At 35.6% G+C, this 19,444-nt stretch overlaps 1 protein-coding gene across 1 annotated transcript in view; it reads left to right on the forward strand.

Annotated features, from left to right (window-relative positions):
• The first annotated feature begins 6,544 nt into the window (after window positions 1-6,544).
• tp53i11a (tumor protein p53 inducible protein 11a) overlaps window positions 6,545-19,444 on the forward strand; it is a 37,285-nt gene continuing 24,385 nt past the window's right edge. The window contains exons 1-2 of the mRNA XM_051900894.1: window positions 6,545-6,679; window positions 9,253-9,363. The gene's annotated coding sequence lies outside the window, so the exon portion shown is untranslated. The remainder of the gene's footprint in view (window positions 6,680-9,252; window positions 9,364-19,444) is intronic.

The raw sequence follows: 19,444 nt of genomic DNA on the forward strand, positions 1-19,444 counted from the left end.
CCTTCAAATAGCACATGGTGCTAAATGTTGGCAGACATTTTTTTTGTTTGAAACTTGTGTGAAAATATTTTTTTCTAGTCTGTTTAATGGTGCAGAAATGACACATTTCACTATTAGCCTTATTGAATAAGAAACCAAGAGCTTCATTTTTGGGGTTCTATTCATGTAGAAATTTTAAATGTTCATCGTTGTCCAACACATGCCCTGGTCTTTTTAAAAAGTTTAGAAAACTTGAAATAAATTAAGCATCTTTTCTGATAATAAGTTAAGTTTGTGGTTTATCAATTTATTACTGCAATAAATGAATGATTTCATATAGGTTACAATGTTCATTATGCGTTTTGGAAACTTTATTGTATCTTTATCAAATTTATATGGCTATTGTCAGGTCAACAATACAGTCTATCACAGTTATGGGCCATACATGTGATATATATATATATATATATATATATATATATATATATATATATCAGAGATATGAAGTCTTTATCACTGGAGTCTGAGTCAAGATATATATATGAAGACATGCCTTGTGAGTGAATTTTGCATGCCATCTCAGCCATAACTTATGCAAAATTCGCTCACAAGGCATGTCTTCATAAATAAAGAATTACCAGTAATGTCCACTTGGTGGAGCTATTTTGTTATTGAACATTTTTATCCAACAATCTACTACTACAGTTGAATCGTTTTGAAATGTTGTTGAAGATGTATATTCAGTCTCATTATTGTTAGAATTGACCAGGAAGAAAATTGATAAATTCTGTCTAAATGATATCTTTATGAAGTAGTACCAAGCGTTTTTCTTACAGAATTTCTTTCAGAAAGAAAACGAGAGGTAAATCCATGTGGTGTTTTGTTTTTTGCTGATAGTGACATCTGAGACAAAAGATACTCCATGCCAAGGTGTTATTATGTTTATATGCATCTCTGTGATAATATATTTGCGTTTTTGCAACAACAGGGGTAATATTTGTTTTTTCAAGAGTTGGAAATTAGATTCTCTTCTTTGTCTTGAAGCTGAAAGTCTCAACACACTCAATAGAGGTAATTTTATACCTCAGCTGGGGGTGTACTTCCCCTCTGGATTGTAACATGTAGTGGACCATTTTCTTTCGCTCTCTCTCTCTCTCTCAGCAGGATTTTGCCCTTCGTCATGTGCATTTATAACAACAACCAGACATGTCAAAAGTCTTCAGCCTTTTGCTTTACACTTCATATATCCTATAGCATTACGCATCCTTCAGATTTGAAGGGAATCTCTTTTCACTTTTTACATTTGACATTTAATGTCTGTCTGCATGAGTGCTGATATGGAAAAAAAAATGGAGCACCACATTTATGGCCACAGATTTGATTAAATAAGATCTATTTATTCAAATACCTGAAAGGGAAGATATTATAACATCTGGACAATACGACTAGCAGGAAATGTAGTGTTTTGATGAGGTTTATAATGACGGTAAATGACAAAAAAATCACATTAATTCTACATTTAGTCGTTATTAAGTTGTGGCTTCAAATATTCAGTGTCTGGTTGAGACCGACCCTATGCCATCCCATCTCCCTACAACTGCACAGCAAGAGTTTCTGTTGCCATGGTGATGCCTTTGGTTTCTTATGACCACTGCACTTAAATACATTAAACTGAACCCAATCAGTTGTTCACAAGTAACCTACAGGAAAGTCACATAAGCAAAGCCAATATATCACTGTTGTACTGTTCCATCTATGAATTAGAAAAATTCTAAAATGTTAATGTAACAAGATGGGTTAGTAGCCTTTCTGATTTTTAAAACTGGTGGATTTAAGCTCACTCTTTTGCTTGGATGTTGCAACAATCCTTTTTTACAAGTGTTATGTTGCAGTTATAATTTACTGAAAGTGTACTTTCAACATGTTCTAGAGGAAGATTTTTTGTTTTAAGTTGGACAGATTGTGGTTTCAAAATTGCCTGACTTGCGCTTAAATGACCGATTTGGTTTTTGAAAAAGAAAATTGTAACTGTTTGTCTGTGATTTCCCTGAAACGTCTCAGATAAGTAATAAAGCAGGTGTTGTACAAAAATCTTTTTTTTTTTTTTTTTTTTTTTTCTCTTTAGGTATACATGTTACAGAAAACTAGTGGGTAGAAAAATACAAAGTAAATATTTTTCACCTGATCTAAACAAGGTTTTAATGAATGATAAATGGAAGACCACATATATTGTATATTCTTATCATATTGTAGTTTTCTAGATTTTCCAGCAGTAAAAAACTAACATTAAAAACAAATACATCAAACAAAGGATTTCATTTTACAGATACCATTCAAAACATAATGGAAATCAAACCAAAGCTCATAACCTGTTAAACATATTCTCTAAAGTGTCATTATTTGCATCTGTTGTCACGACTGTATTTAATTGTATTTATTTTCTTTTCCTTCCAGCCATTTCTGCTTTGCTCTCTTTACATGTTATCTACTCATGCTTTGCAATTTAACTAACTGCTGTTATAAACTGTGGTTCTCCTTCCCCTTCAGTGGCAGGATGTTTCTTTTCTTCTGGTCACTTTAACATCTTAAGCCTTCATCATGATCCATTAGAGGTGTCATGGGAAGCTAGGGGAGTGGCTGAGCACTTTCCTCTTTGGGATTCCATTCAAGGCTATAGAATTTAACTGAGGTCATATGCAATACATTCAATCATTTTACTTTTGGTAGCATTTATATTTTCTGTAACAGACTAACCATTCGTTCATGCATATTCATGTGTCATTCATGAGTTATCTTTAAAAGAATTCCTCTTTCCTGAGAGTAAGTAGGCCAGGCACATTCTAATGCACAAGACTGATTGCATACTGGTTACAGACTGCAGTTGATGAGAGTCAGAGGTAATCAGAAGCATGGCCAAAGCTGTTCTGTTGGAGAGCATGTAAATAGCCTTTTATCAGAGGTGCATGTGATTGATCCAAGTTGTAGTCTGCATGACAAGACATAGCCTTGACTACAATGTTAAATTGCTTGGTCTTATGCACAAGCAGTTTAGTCTTTTATACTGTTCAGAGCAAGGGCACAGTGAGGTTTACTTTGCAGATAAAATTTGAGAAATAGATGGAAGAACCAGCATTCAGTAAAATGATAAGGACTTTCACTGGGGTGCTGGACATACAAATATATTACCTGTGGTGTGTGACAAGAATCGACTGAGGATGTGAGAATATGATCACCTCCAGTTCAACACCCAGAGAGAGGTTTTTGGCATGTCTTTTCACTGAGCTCTGCTGTAAAATCTGTTATTGCACTCTAAAAAAATCTGTAAAAAATAGGGCACAATGTACTGTATTAATTTGACAGAATTTTCTGTATTTATTTTATTACAGGTGTTTTACCTGTATTTTGAATTTTTTTTACTTCATTGCGTTGTGTTTTAGGGTTAATGGAAATGTCCGTAAAATTACTGGATAATGTCCTGTTGTTTTGTACAGATTTTTTTTTTATTTTTTTTTACGGTGTGCACTTGGTTTTCTTAGCCTCATACAGAATGAATAATCATATATAAATGAGTTTAAAAGGCTCTATGGCTCCGCTTTGCTTTGTTTGGCTTATATTGTAACCAGTGGCGTGACTCCTGGTTGTCAAGAATTGATAAGGTACCATGTGATCAGCTATATATAAAGGATGTCATCCTTTTTCTCATTTGTGGAATGACAGATTTTCAGAATGAATTTATGCCTGTATATTCTGGATCTACCTTGCAGTATATTTCAATTTAAACAGTTTAATTATAAGTTTAACTACAGTATCTCACAGAAGTGAGTACACCCCTCACATTTTTGTAAATATTTTATTATATCTTTTCATGTGACAACACTGAAAAAAATGGCACTTTGCTACAATGTAAAGTAATGAGTGTACAGCTTGTATAACAGTGTAAATTTGCTGTCCCCTCAAAATAACTCAACACACAGCCATTAATGTCTAAACAGCTGGCCACAAATGTGAGTACACCCCTAAGTGAAAATGTCCAAACTGGGCCCAATTAGCCATTTTCTCTCCCCGGTGTCATGTGACTCGTTAGTGTTACAAGGTCTCAGGAGCGAATGGGGAGCAGGTGTGTTAAATTTGGTGTTATCGCTCTCACTCTCTCATACTGGTCACTGGAAGTTCAAAATGGCACCTCATGGCAAAGAACTCTCTGAGGATCTGAAAAAAAGAATTGCTGCTCTACATAAAAATGGCGTAGGCTATAAGAAGATTGCCAAGACCCTGAAACTGAGCTGCAGCACAGTGGCCAAGACCATACAGCGGTTTAACAGGACAGGTTCCACTCAGAACAGGCCTCGCCATGGTCGACCAAAGAAGTTGAGTGCACGTGCTCAGCGTCATATCCAGAGGTTGTGTTTGGGAAATAGACATATGAGTGCTGCCAGCATTGCTGCAGAGGTTGAAGGGGTGGGGGGTCAGCCAAAAGGAAGCCTCTTCTAAAGATGATGTACAAGAAAGCCCACAAACAGTTTGCTGAAGACAAGCAGACTAAGGACATGGATTAGTGGAACCATGTCCTGTGGTTTGATAAGACCAAGATAAACTTATTTGGTTCAGATAGTGTCAAGCGTGTGTGGCAGCAACCAGGTGAGGAGTACAAAGACAAGTGTGTCTTGCCTACAGTCAAGCATGGTGGTGGGAGTGTCATGGTCTGGGGCCGCATGAGTGCTGCCGGCACTGGAGAGCTACAGTTCATTGAGGGAACCATGAATGCCAACAGAGCATGATCTCCTCCCTTCGGAGACTGGGCCGCAGGGCAGTATTACAACATGATTACGACCCCAAACACACCTCCAAGACGACCACTGCCTTGCTAAAGAAGCTGAGGGTACCTAAACCCTATTGAGCATCTGTGGGGCATCCTCAAACGGAAGGTGGAGGAGCGCAAGGTCTCTAACATCCACCAGCTCTGTGATGTCGTCATGGAGGAGTGGAAGAGGACTCCAGTGGCAACCTGTGAAGCTCTGGTGAACTCCATGCCCAAGAGGGTTAAGGCAGTGCTGGAAAATAATGGTGGCCACACAAAAATATTGACACTTTGGGCCCAATTTGGACATTTTCACTTAGGGGTGTACTCACTTTTATGGCCAGCGGTTTAGACATTAATGGCTGTGTGTTGAGTTATTTTGAGGGGACAGCAAATTTACACTGTTATACAAGCTGTACACTCACTACTTTACATTGTAGCAAAGTGTCATTTCTTCAGTGTTGTCACATGAAAAGATATAATAAAATATTTACAAAAATGTGAGGGGTGTACTCACTTCTGTGAAGCACAAACAAGTAATCCATTTAAAGCATTCCCATTCTTATTTGCATCTATATGGTGCAATATATCAATATTAAGTCAATATATGACTTAATAAAATCATCAATTAAAATGTCTTTACAGACATCTTGTTTGACCTGAGGGGTTGACTTTTCTTTTTATTCCTTAACAAATGCTTTTATAAATATAAATATATGTCTGTCTTGTAGTAGAATGCTTCTAGGGGCAGAAAATAGATTCTGCATGAGAAATTTCCAAGTGCTGATAAATCTACAGATTCATTTAGCTCACTAAAGTCAGCACTGATCAATGGCTTCTCCTGATGCAGGCAAAAATCTCAGATTTGTTTTCATGAGAGAGATTAAAGCACCCTTCCTCGTTTTACATATTGACTAAGTGTTTCAGCTTATACTTTCACAATAAGATAGATACTCACAATAAAATACAGTAACCCAACAGCAACTTGCAATTTATGCTGAGGACAGCATGTTCACCAGTTTATACTAAATTGGCTGCCTTATAATCTAATTTTTGTCTTTAATAATGAGGAACATTCTGTCAGGTCAGATGGGCTATAGCTCATCAACTGAGACATTTTGAGTAAAATGTACAATTACACAAGCTAAAATTCCAAGATCATATATTTTTTTTTTGTAATAGTTCTGGGGTAAAACAGTGAACATGACTAACAAGCATCACGTAGACCAGAAACCCAGGTTCCAAGAACCAGCTTAAAGGGATAGTTCACCCAAAAATGAAAATTATGTCATAGTTTACTCTCTCTGTCATTATCTGTGTTCCACTGTAGAAAGAAATGTATACAGGTTTGGAATAATATATAACATAATTATTATTTTTTTATTTTATTTTTTGTTTTGGGTGAACTATCCCTTTAAGCTGATTTCCACCCCAGCAGGGACATAATTCAACATTCTAAAATCTGCTATTTTTCAAGGAAGAAAAAATTGCTGTAAAATATGTTTTCAGAAGCCTTTTTAAACAGCAAATATAGGCTACTTACATATAAGTGTCTGTCTATGAATATCACAAACATCATTCATTTTTGCTAAGCATTTATATATTTAGGAAGGTTGTGTCATCAATCTCAAAGGCAGACTCATATTGACAAAAAATTCATGGCACCTTCAACCTTCACCTTCCTATGAGAACCAAGACACAAGTCTATAATTTTAAAGTGAAGAAAACGATGTTCAGTCAGCTACATTCCTTACGGTAGTTTCCCGCCGCTGCGCGCGAATTCTCTTCTGTTTCTTACGGTAAGTGCGTGTGGCTTGTGTTGGTTTTGCAACTGTCACACAGCTGTAGCACGCGCGTGCACTACGTTCAAGGCAGCGAACAACAGACAGTCTACGAGAAAAGGTAAAATTGATAATCATCTCTTTTTCTCTTAAGTGTCTTGTTACATTTAAAGTCAAGCATTATAGATCGCTCTTGGGTTTATTCAAAGGGAGCAAAAGTGTTATTAGGACAATTTTCTTTTTGAATGCAGGAAAGTGTGTACAGTGTCAATAGTTAACGTTAGTCACATTGGTCCGATTAATAAAACCATGAAAACAACTTACGGTAATTACACACTTGCTATTTTTCAAAGGGTTTTTCTGCTTTAGCTCTAGTCTGACTAGAAAAAGTGTTTATTTAAAAGTTAAGCGAATATAAATCAACTTTTTTTTCCAAACGCCGCGTTATCCGTGTCATTTGTCATAATACATCGTGTATACTGGATTTGGACAGTTTGTCGGTCTTCGGGGCGTTGTTTTGAAAGCCAGTGACACAGTAAAATGAAGACAAATTTCTGTTGAAGTCATTTTTTTGAAATTTAAGTACTGGCTACATTAATTTCTATAGTAGCTATACATTGTACCAGTCCAGATAGCGAAAACGCACTTGCAGTTTCCACTGCCCCTTCGAGAGATGTCAAATCTTTACTAAAATTGACTTAAAATCGACATTCTATATATGTACATACCTAAAGTGCTTTAAAATCTTATATTAACAATAGCATAATTTTTTTTTGTGGATTTACTGTCTCTTTTACTGCAGTATTAATCTAATCTGTCAATCTTCACAGTGTAGTACACTGAATTTTCCTTTTGTTTCATGTATTTTTGGGGTGTTTTAGGTTTGAGTATGTTTATATATTTCTGTTATACAGGCATAATTACTTTCTGACTTGCAGTTGATGTTGATCAGACATGCTTGCTATACCATCAGTTTTTCAACATGAACTACTTATTCTTTAGGAGTTTGGGGTGGACAGTTACAAGGATGGACAATAATGATGTTACTGTTGTTTTAAAATCCTTTTCGCTACCCTTTGCTATCTTATAATCAGCTGTCGAAGTAGAAGTTCTTATTATTCAGTGGACTAAAACTGAAATCCAATCTAACTGTTACACTTTATATATGGCAATAGAAATCCGTGTTAACAGTCTAATCTGTTTTTCAGTAGGAGAGATTCGTATCTAAAGCACTCAATGCATCACTGGTTAGGGACAGTGTTTTGGAGGTTAAGCATAACAGTTGGTCACAAGGTCTTATTTTGCTTGCAGTGATTTGGAATAATTGTGTAGTTGTGTTTAAATGGACTTTATTTGATCCAAAAAAGCTGTACTAATTGAAATTATATCTACACTGCGCAGATACAGTTTGAACAATTTGACTGAATGACACTCTCATCTGGCGAAGACAGAGAAAAGCTATCACTAACTGTTAAACAATAAACAAGAACTTGTCTTGATATATGAGTTTGTTTTGAAAAATGTGTTAAAGGGATAGTTCACCCAAAAATGAAAATTATCCCATGATTTACTCACCTTCAAGCCATCCTAGGTGTATATGACTATCTTCTTTGAGATGAACACAACCAGAGATATATTTAAAAAAGATCCTTAGTCCTCCAAGGTTTATAATGGTTGTGAATGGTAAATGGCTGTACATAGAACGTCATGGCAATGTGTACGTCTCAGAAGTTAACGCTTTTTGGACGTATACTTCGAATGCGTATTGCTGTCGCGCCAGAAGCTCGTTATTTTACTTTATAAGTTTTAAATAAGGATACTTGTCTTACACATATGCATCGATTCGCTTCAGAAGGCCTTTATTAATTACCTGGAGTCGTATGGACTCATTTTTTTTTTATGGATGGGTGCATTTTTTTTGTCTTCAGACTTTGGGTTACCATTCACAACCATTATAAACCTTGGAGGACTAAGGATATTTTTGAAATATATCTCCGATTGTGTTCGTCTGAAAGAAGATAGTCATATACACCTAGGATGGCTTGAGTGGAATAATTTTCATTTTTGGGTGAAATATCCCTTTAGAAACATCCACAGTGCTTGGCCTAAGGTAATGCATAGTGACATATTTAATTAAGTTCAAGATCAAGATTTAAGCAGAGGATATTGGGCTTTTTGTTTAACTAATAGAATAGAATTTTGAATTTGTAATAGAAAAACACTGCTGTTCTTGTAAGGGTTATTTCTTAAAATGAATTGATGATTATGTAATACATTTTGCACCGCTGTGCCATCTGATGGGTCTTGGCCCCTAATGTAAAAATGCAACTTCATTTTTTATTTTAATCTCAAGGATATTGAGAAGTGATGTGTGTGTGTGTGTGTGTGTGTGTGTGTGTGTTTATACTGTATACAGTACATGTTTCTTACAGTGTAATATACTGTACATGTTTCTGATGATAGTGATAAAACAGCCCTACCCAAGAACCTGAAGGCTTTACTGTGTTGCAGTCAAGACTTATAAAGGGACAAAATAGAAATTGCTCATTTGATTTCCTTTTCAGTACCTTTAACAGTTTTACAGTAGCTTATAAATGAAATTGGCACAGAATTTGAGGTCAGTCTCCTGTGCTCTGTTTGACTTCTTTGTTTGACCTGCTTCACATTTAATTAATAATTTTCTCTGATCTTCAGATCACTGTAGATGCATGGTGGAATGTGTATCTGAGTGTTTACCGGAAGACGCTGGACCATATGTTCAGAGAGTGGGATTTTGAATTCTGCGTCCATCTCAATTGACTAGAAGTAAGTAGTTTACATCTGTGTTTGTTGCATATTTTGATATAATATTTGTAAAATAACAGCATGTTTATAATTACTAATATAATTTGACTGCATTTTAAGAAACACGCAAAAACACAAAGGTGGTACTTCAAGCTTGATTTGCTCTGATGGAATGGGCATACAGGTCAGGGGCCTGATTAATTGTAGTAATTGTTTTAGTTAATTCATTTCATTATAATTAATTGCAGCATGTTAACATGTTAAACTGCCTACAGCCATAATTTTAGTCACATGGGTCAATAAAAACAGGACCTATTAGACAGTATTGGATGAAATGCTTCCTAAAGCCTCTTCAGACATTGTGGCCTTTTGCTGTAAAAAGGCACTTATGTGAGTCCTTGGACTGAGTCACTGAGGAAGACGCATGCTGTGCTTCATGAAGTGAAACATTAACAGCTCTGATTGAGGTAATGGCTCTGTGGCTGTGCTTAGTCAAATGACCGATCATTAGTAACCCAAGGCCAGAAACGGGCCAGAAGGAAACTTTGCTCCAATCACCAGGTGGTTTCAATTGTAAATTTGTAGGTATAAGGTTAGGAGTGTGAAGGCTGTGTATTTCTGTTAAAGTAGAGCGAGCACATTTTCGTTTTCATCTGCTATAGTGCTATATAGCCTATCATTTGATTTCAAGGCTGCTGCTGGTGAAGGAAATGTGCAGCAGTTTTTCAGGGCTATTAAAACAAAATGCACCCATAGCTGCAAATAAAAAGTGTGCCTTTTTGGCTTCCTATTGCTGTCAAAATCAGATTAAAGTTTAAAGCCAACGAATCAGTCTTATCTTCTTCACAACCAACCACCACACCCACCAAGCCATGGCACTGCATCTGTCTGGCTGACTAACACTCCCATCTCGCCACATAAAAGCACTTGTCTGTTGTAATCCGTAAATTCCTCTCAAAGTTTTTGTTCAAACCTTGTACTTGAAGTTGTCATAAACATGTGACCTTTCTTATAAGACTATTTGGTAAAAAGACATACAAGTATAAACAAAAAGAGAAAAGTATCCAGGCTTGTCTGGATAGAACTCATCTTGTTTATTGAACAAGTTTTAAAAATGTGTGTTACATCATCTGTTTAAATTTGGTTTGTTATGGCCAGTATTGTAAAGTAATAGTTGTACAGATGGTGGATAGATTAAGGTTAATAATAAATGATGGTTTTGTGTGATTCTTAGTTTCTAATGTTTCCATTTTGCCAATGTTTACTTTTTTTTAAAGGCTTTGACAGTCTTCACAGATACATTTTGGAGTTTTTTTTTTGGTTAACTTCCTGTTTTGCAGATAATTTTGACTTTGATGTGGCAGATGGAGTGTTTTCATTTAAAGGGGCGAGGTGAAGCATTTCTCTCAGTATCGGCTGGTCGCCTATCTGTCACATTATGAAGGGCAATTATTTGACTTAATACATTTCCCTTCAGATCAATAATGTATTAATCTTTCTGTAAATAGCCAATTGACCCTCCACACATATTCTCCAGTGTATAAGACATGAAGATTCCTTTTGGCATGGGAAGCTGTATGGCCACTTAACCATGTGAAATTAGGGTAATAGCGGTCCTTTGTGAAACAAAGTGCAGAATGGCTGATGCCTTTAAATATAAACCAAATTGATTTTTCCCCACACATGGCCATGGAAAGAACATCCTCAACCCTTTCACTGTCTGACACAGATGACTGCACACCACCAAAGAGGGCTTTTCATCCTCCAGCCTAATTAGCTTTGGGCGTCTTTGTCAGGAACCTCTTTGGCAAAGAGCATTTAAATATTTAGCTGTACTAATTTCTTTTTATAACCATAGACTGTCTAAATGCTGAGCATTCTTCTACAGTATGAAATGTACTATACAAATAAAATTGCCTTGCCTCGCCTTGCCTTACAGCTGCAAGTATATTTCAAATGTGTATATTTCTCACAAGGACTTCAGTCAGTTAGGAATGACTGCAAATGTTATTCTTTATTTTTTTACTGAACTTTATGACAATAAACACATTTGCTGAAAGAGAGAATCTGGCCAAACTGTTCACAAAGAATCAGTTTAAGATTATGAATGCATGATGATTAGTTGCTTGTTAGCTGTGTGCAAAATATTTACTGTATAGGACAATGCTTTAGAAATGCAAATACTTGGATACGCATTTAACTTGTTTTGGTCCTGGAGACTTTAGCCCAGACATGTTGAATGGGGCAGGATGATTTGTTCTGAAGTCACCACTGAAAAATAGTCAAACAGACTATGATTTGATACTGTTTTGTTGTTGTCAAAGTTTGATTGAGAAGCAGGCTTGTAATTTAATGGTTGAACAGTTTCTTTTGTTAACCTGTTCATATTCAGAGAGGGGTTATTACAGCTAAAGTTATCCAGCTGGTGTAAGCAAACGGTGTAGTTTGTTATTGCTCTGAGACATCAGGGAGGAAGAGTGTGGGAGACAAATTTATTGTGGGCGAATCAAATTATTGCTGCAATAACTGAAAATTCTAGTTTGGTCAGCTTTTTTGCCAATATCATGAGATATTACTCAATGTTCTTATATTTTCATGGCATGGGTCATTAATTTCATATTACAGCTATTGTATTTCTATGTGATGTTGTTTTATGAATGTTGAAATTGATGGAGTGTGTAGCTTTTCATTTTTCAAACAACCATGTAGAAAGACACATCATGGCCATATTCCAGGATGACAAGATTCATCAGGCTCAAATTGTGAAAGAATGGTTGGGAGGGAGAATCATTTTCATGATTTGGCACCTCTGAGTCCAGACCTTAAATTCATTTAAAGTCTTTGGGATGTGTTGGAGTAGACTTTACAGAGTGCTCAACTCTTGCATTGTCAATACAAGATCTTGACCAAAAATTGATGCACCTCTTGATGGAAATAAATATTGTGATGTTAATTCTATCAAGAGGTCCATCAATTTTTTGAATCTTGATGATGAATCTTGGCTTTGTCATCCTGCAATATGGCCATGATGTGTCTTTCTACATGGTTGTTTAAGAAATGAAAAGCTACACACTCCATCAATTATGGTTGGAAGAACTGTTGCCAAACAAATAACATACTAGAAACATAATAATCACAGCAATAATGATCCAGTCATAGACTCCTAAAGTATTTGCATATTTAAATCCAAGCAACTTTTTTATATATATAATACACACACACACACACAATGTAATATATATATATATATATATATATATATATATATATATCAGAGTGACTTGGACTCGAGTCGCACTCGAGTCGCATTTTAATAGACTTCAGACTTGACTCGGACTTGACCTGAAATGACTTCAGACTTGACTCGACTCGGCGCAAAAGACTCGTGAATATTTTAAAAACGACTCAAGTCTTTTACCCTTAACTACTGATATAATAAATAAAGAATTTTTGTTGTATTTGAATGGTTTTATAATGTCTGCGTCACATATATTTCCCTATTTGTTGTGGTAGATCGGACTCTTGTCATAGAATTTGATTACGTATGTCCGTGTATTGCGCATAAACTCTGAAATGTCATAAGAGTCCCATGAAACATGACGGGAGCCACTGTGCTATGTTTTTTCGTTTGGGTTTATTAACATGTCAGATCGGCTAGATGCACAGAATGTGGGAAATTAAAGACACTGGAATGACAACATCAAATTTTATGAGACATCACATCCACAAAGGTTAGTCACATTAACTCGCACAGCTAGCTATTATACTGTGGTGTAGCTGCATGGGTCATTTGGATTGCCAGCCTGTTAAAATATGAAAAAAAAAAAAAAAAAAAAATCTAGCCTTTGAACCTAGCACTACGTTTTTATCAAACTTTTTGTTTTATATGCAGCTTTTCTCTTTCTTAATGTGTGTCCATAAGAGAGAGATATAAAGAGATGTTAATCCATTTATTACTTAAAGCTAATATTTTAACGTATTGCAATCAGTGTAGAGTTTTCTGTTGACATTCTTAAACATTGCGAGGTTTGATATTTTCTGATAATAACTCTTCAATAACAACAAAGCTATATAACAAACTGCAGTATAACAAACCGTGACTCACTGGCGCCATCTTGCGTCCACTTAGCGACTGTATTGAAAATGACTACTGGTGTTGCCAGGACGATTGTTTTGTACGTTGTAATGGATTATAAAGTAACAAGCTGGATTTACATTATCCCTTACAACATAGGACCTTAATTTCAAACAAAACAGACAAAACTAGGATAAAAAATAGGATTTGGTATGAGAATTTTTTTTTTAATGACTTGAGACTCGACTCGGACTCGTGACAAAAGACTCCAGACTTGACTCAGACTCCAGTGATAAAGACTTCAGACTTGACTCGGACTCCAGATAAAAGACTCGTGAACATCTCTGATATATATATATATATATATATATATATGAGTACACCCCCTTTGAAAAGTATCATTTTAAACAATATCTCAATGAACACAAAAACAATTTCCAAAATGTTGACAAGACTAAGTTTTATATAACATCTGTTTAACTTATAACATGAAAGTAAGGTTAATAAAATAACTTAGAGAACAAAATGTTCAGTTTTACTCAAATTAGGGTGATGCAAAAATGAGTACACCCCACTGAAAGTCTTTGGAGCAAAGCTAAATTTTAGACTACAAATGTCTAATTTCACAAGAATTCAACCACATGTGAGTCTAATTATTCATTACACGGGTGTCCAGCAGACAGTTGACTATAAAAGTGTGTTAAAACCCCTTCCCATTTCATGCTGTCAGCAATGGCACCACATGGAAGAGAAATGTCACAAGACCTGAGAAACAAAATAATTTCTTTACACCAGAAGGTGAAGGCTACAAGAAAGCTTTACTTATCAGTCAGAATACTGTAGCAAAAGTGGTACAAAAATTTAAAAAAGATGGAACTGCAACCATCTCACAGAAACGTCCAGGTCGTCCACGGAAGTTAACACCTTGACAGGAGCATCTTCTGATGAGAAGGGTTGAAGAAAATCGGCATGCAAGTTCACTGCAGTTATCTAAAGTAGAAAGCCAAACTGGGGTGACTATTTCCCATGACACAATATGACCTACAGTGAAACATGGTGGTGGCAGTGTCCTTATGTGGGGCTGCATGAGTACTTCTGGTGTCGGGGAGCTGCATTTCATTGATGCCGTCATGAATTCACAGATGTACTGCTCTATACTGAAAGAGAATATTGTACCATCACTCCGTACCTTTGATCATCGTGCACTTTTCCAACATGACAATGATCCTAAACACACATCTAAGGCCACTGTTGGATTTCTGAAGAAGAACAGGGTGAAAGTGATTCAGTGGCTCCTGATCTGAACCCAATCAAACACCTATGGGGAATTCTAAAGAGACAAGTTGAGCATCACTCTCCATCCAGCATCTAGTCTCTAAAAGAATAGTCTCTTGAAGAATGGAAAAAGATAGATGTTGCAAAATGTCGCCAACTTGTTCATTCCATGCCTAGAAGACTTGGTGCTGTCATTAAAAATCATGGAGGCCATACAAAGTACTAGATGTAGTAGTTTTTGTTGTGGGGTGTACTCATTTTTGCATCACCCTAATTTGAGTAAAACTGAAAAATGTGTAATCTAAGTTATATTATTAACCTTAGGGTGTGTACTCACACTAGGCACGGTTGCCTTGAACCGAGACGGAGCGCTCGAGCCCAACCAAACTGCGCTCTGGCCCACCTCTTCCAAGCGGGCCAGGGCCGCCTAAACGAACCGCGCCAGGGCACGGAACGGAGTGCTCACACTTGTCAAACGAACCGGGCACGGTTCAGAGCGCCTAGTGCGAGTACACCCTTAATTTAATTTTATAAGTTAAACAGATGTTATATAAAACTTAGTCTTGTCAATATTTTGGAAATTGTTTTTGTGTTCATTGAGATATTGTTTAAAGTGTTACTTTTCAAAGGGGGTGTACTCATTTACGCTGAGCACCGTATTATACTATGGAGCTGTTGAATGCTTGAATCTGATTGGTTGACCAACGTTCTAAGGTGTGCAATTATTTACAGGGAAACGTATGGCTAAAGTAGTTCTAGGCAGGTCTAGACCGCATTACAGTCCCATATCACTTCACCAAATGATTTCAGTTATTTCAATAGGTCTTTACAGCCTACAACCGCAAAAGAAACAAAACCCACAACGACACCGACCAAGCAAATAAATATAGTAAACAATAGGATGAAGACGAAAAATTATTGTCATGGTTTTTCTCTCTCTTTCTTTCAAACGTACACACGTATTGTATAGTACAGACACACACTTGCACAGAAATGTTTTGTCAGCAGTGCTCTGAGAAATTAATCAGTAAAATAGTCTAGCAACTTAAAAGCTACATGACATTTCTCACCAGCGAGGTAATAACTGTGTGGTTCTTGAGGTAGATAAACTTACAGATTCGCTATTAGTAGAGACAGTGCTGCCGTGAGAGACACACAGACTCAGGTAGGCTAATTCACATATGGTTATTCTCTCTCTCTCTCTTCTCTCTCTCTTCTCTCTCTCTCTCTCTCTCAACTGCGTTAATAACTATCAATTGTATTATTCTGCTATCAAGGCTCAAGCCTCCGTTACTAGTTCTGAAATTATGTTTTGGAATTAGCAACGAAGGCTTGGGATAAGATGCGTAAGAAATTAGTCCCTCACAGGAGTGTTTTAAGGACAAAAACCTGACAAATGTCTTGAAATACAACATCGGAACAGTGTCTTGAGGTGTGGTAACCGTAGTATAAGCAGAATAACTGATGAATAACTGAAGGTGTAACGGCATTATTTTCTAAGAATTCAATGGCCGTCATTATTCCTTACATATACACACACATATAATTTATATACGTATATTATTTATACATTTATATTTTCATTTTATTTTTAGTTAATGTTTTAGTAAAACATTAAAAAATGTTTTAGCTTTTGATTTGTTTTTTTTATTAAGTTTTAATTTTTAGTTTTAATTTATTCAGTTTGATTTCTTGAGTACTTCACTAAACTTAACAAAAATGAAATAGCTGAAATAAAAGTAATTTTTATATTTTAGATTATTTCAGTTAATGTTTATTTCAATTAATAAAAATGTTTTTTAATGTTTTTAGTTTTAGTTAACGATAATAGCCCTGATCAATAAATGACAGATTGTAATAACTATTCTTTATGTATTATTTATGTTTTAATTAAATTTCTAGATGAAAATATTAATTTAATATATATTAAATTGCATTTGTGCTCCTTTAAACTAACATATAGAATCAATGTAGAACATTTACAACATTTTTTTTCTATTGTTGTAGTATGAAATACAAATGTATAAGTATAAATATAAAATATTGTACAACAATCTTCCTTTCGCCATTTGTTTTAGTGTTCTAGTGGAGAAATTAAAGTGTTCATTGTTTATTCCTGCTGATGAATCACCTCTTAGTTTGGAATATGAGCATTATGTCAGCTCTGTTTTGCTTCACCAGGACTGTACTGCTTGTTCACATTATTTTCACTGAGGTGACTCAGAGAAGCTCTTGGACTTACACACAGCAGGCAGAGCTTTCCTTCACATGCCAGCTGCCAGGAGGCAAAATTCACAGAATTATTATTTCTGTATCTAAAATTACAGGAAATTAGCACTGGATTTTTTTAGCACTGGGTATTAGGGTGTGTAACATATAAATGATAAGGTTAAATAAATTAAGAGAATTATAAAATAAAATAAAAAACAGGTTCAGTTACTGATGACTTGTGTGGTGAAATAAATCAGCCAGAGACAGATATGAATTACTGCTTTTTAGTGACAAAATCTTAAAGATAATATACCCGATCATTTCTACAGTGCAATAGTGAAACAAGGAATAATTATTTGCAAAATATATACAAAAAAATGAGCGGAACGGAGTAAAGAAATAAACAAAACATCCACTAACTTGCATCCTTTGAAGCACTAAACTAACACACAAGTGTTAATTTCGTTAACGAAAACTATGACGAAAAATGTTCGTTGACGACCTTTTTTTCCATGACTAAGACTAGACGATGAGAGACGACTGTGACTAAATCAACACGTGCAATATCATTGACGAAAAAAGACAAGACTGATATGTGGCTAAAAGACTAAAAACTTTACCAAAATCACTCTTTTGAAAGCACGTTTTGTTTTTGTCGAATAAAGGAGACAAAACATTACAGACTGTTTTTACGAGCGTTGCTTACTGTTGCCAGATTTCCAGAATTTAAACCCCCAATCAGAGCTTTTCTGTAAAAAAAAGAACACGGACATTCAGTCAAAATTATCTCATCTTTCGCGGTCAAAACTGACTGCATCCACACAAGCCAGAAAATCGCGCTACATTAGTGCTGTTCTCGACAATAAAGTGGGTGGAGATTTAGCACTTACTAACATGAAGAACAAATATAGACACAGACTGCATAGAGATTTAAGATTAAAACTCTCTTCGATACAAAAACATACCCTTCTGTGAGTTATTGTTTTTAACATTATCCACACGATTTCAAATGTGACTTTAATTTTATACGACACTTCAACAAGCAAAAGGGTAAATATTAAGTGATGTACATTTTAAACAGTATTGTCAGTACTATTTTTTTTGCTCTATCTTGCAACGAAAGCCACAGCAGAACTGCAGCACACAAGCTGTTTCGTGAACGAATCGGCTTTGAACGAATCGTCAATAAATACAACCGCTTGCTTTGATACTGAAAGAATGAATGACTCGATGATTCACTCATAAAAACAGTGACTTACCGCCACCTACTGGCGGTTTTAATGTTATATTTAAAAGTTTCACTACGTTTTCATCATCATTGTATTTATAGATTTTTTTTTTTAAAGCATTATTTATTTTATAAAGGTATTTATAAAGGTAAAAAACATGCACTTGAAAAATCGATTTAATAGGGCAAATAGTGTCCCTTAATGGAAAAGGTGTAACTGCAGTCTAAGTGGAAAAGAGAGGGTACGCAAAAGGATGTTAAATCCCTCAGGGGGTACGACACTCTAAAAAGTTTGAGAACCACTGAAAAGGGATATGTAGAATTGCACAAGTGCTACTGCTAAGAGTGCAATGTCAATACAGCCTGTTACCTTGATTCAAATTTTTCATAAGCTTAAATTAATTGGTCTAAAGAGAAAAACTATAATGACTATTTTGTCTAAAGACTACATATAAAATATCAAAATGAATGTTGTTAACTGCAGTTTGACTAAAAGTAATGACTAAAACTTGACAAAAATGCGATGACTTTTCGTCGACTAAAACTAGACTAAAATATGAAAGACAAAAATGACAAAAATGTGACTAAGACTAAAGAGCATTTTCGTCTGAAGATAAAGACTAAGACTAAATCAAAAATGGCTGCCAAAATTAACACTGTAACACACACACACAAAAAAAGAAAATAAACAATCTTTAGCATCTAAACGCCAACTAAACTACACTAACTAATGTAATGATTGACGTGATGAACAACCAATAGCAAAACCTAAGAATCATGAAAGTCAAGGATGAATGAAAGAGTAAAAAGAAAGCACAAACAAAATACACGGCAAAACGCAATAAATACACTTTAGGTGATAGATAAATACATGGCATTGCCAGTTTTATTTTGAGCACTGATTGTGGGAACTGTTTATGCTCCATTAATACAGAATGATAAAAATGCAGCCAGCTTAAAACAGCTCATTTCAATGTCTGCTATTTAACTGTGCTTAAACTTTATATTGGAGGTGTTTCTTGTAGATATCATGCAGCTGCGGAAGGCATCATGCGGAGCTCTTCAAATCAATATGACAGGCTTGACAGCTTAAAGCGTCAGACTCTCAGATTCTCTCAAAAGGTGTTGGTTCTGCTCACAGATAATGACTCTACGCTGAAGGCATTGCATCATAATAATGTGATAAAACTGCTTTCCTTGACAACTGAAATGGAACCTACATAATATAGCGCAGTGAAGCATTGGCTAGCACATAGATTAGATATTTAACACAACTTCACCTCCATCTCATCATTTCTCTGAGCTCTAGATGC

This window comes from Ctenopharyngodon idella, chromosome 7 (assembly GCF_019924925.1).
Source record: "Ctenopharyngodon idella isolate HZGC_01 chromosome 7, HZGC01, whole genome shotgun sequence".
Lineage (NCBI taxonomy): Eukaryota > Metazoa > Chordata > Actinopteri > Cypriniformes > Xenocyprididae > Ctenopharyngodon > Ctenopharyngodon idella.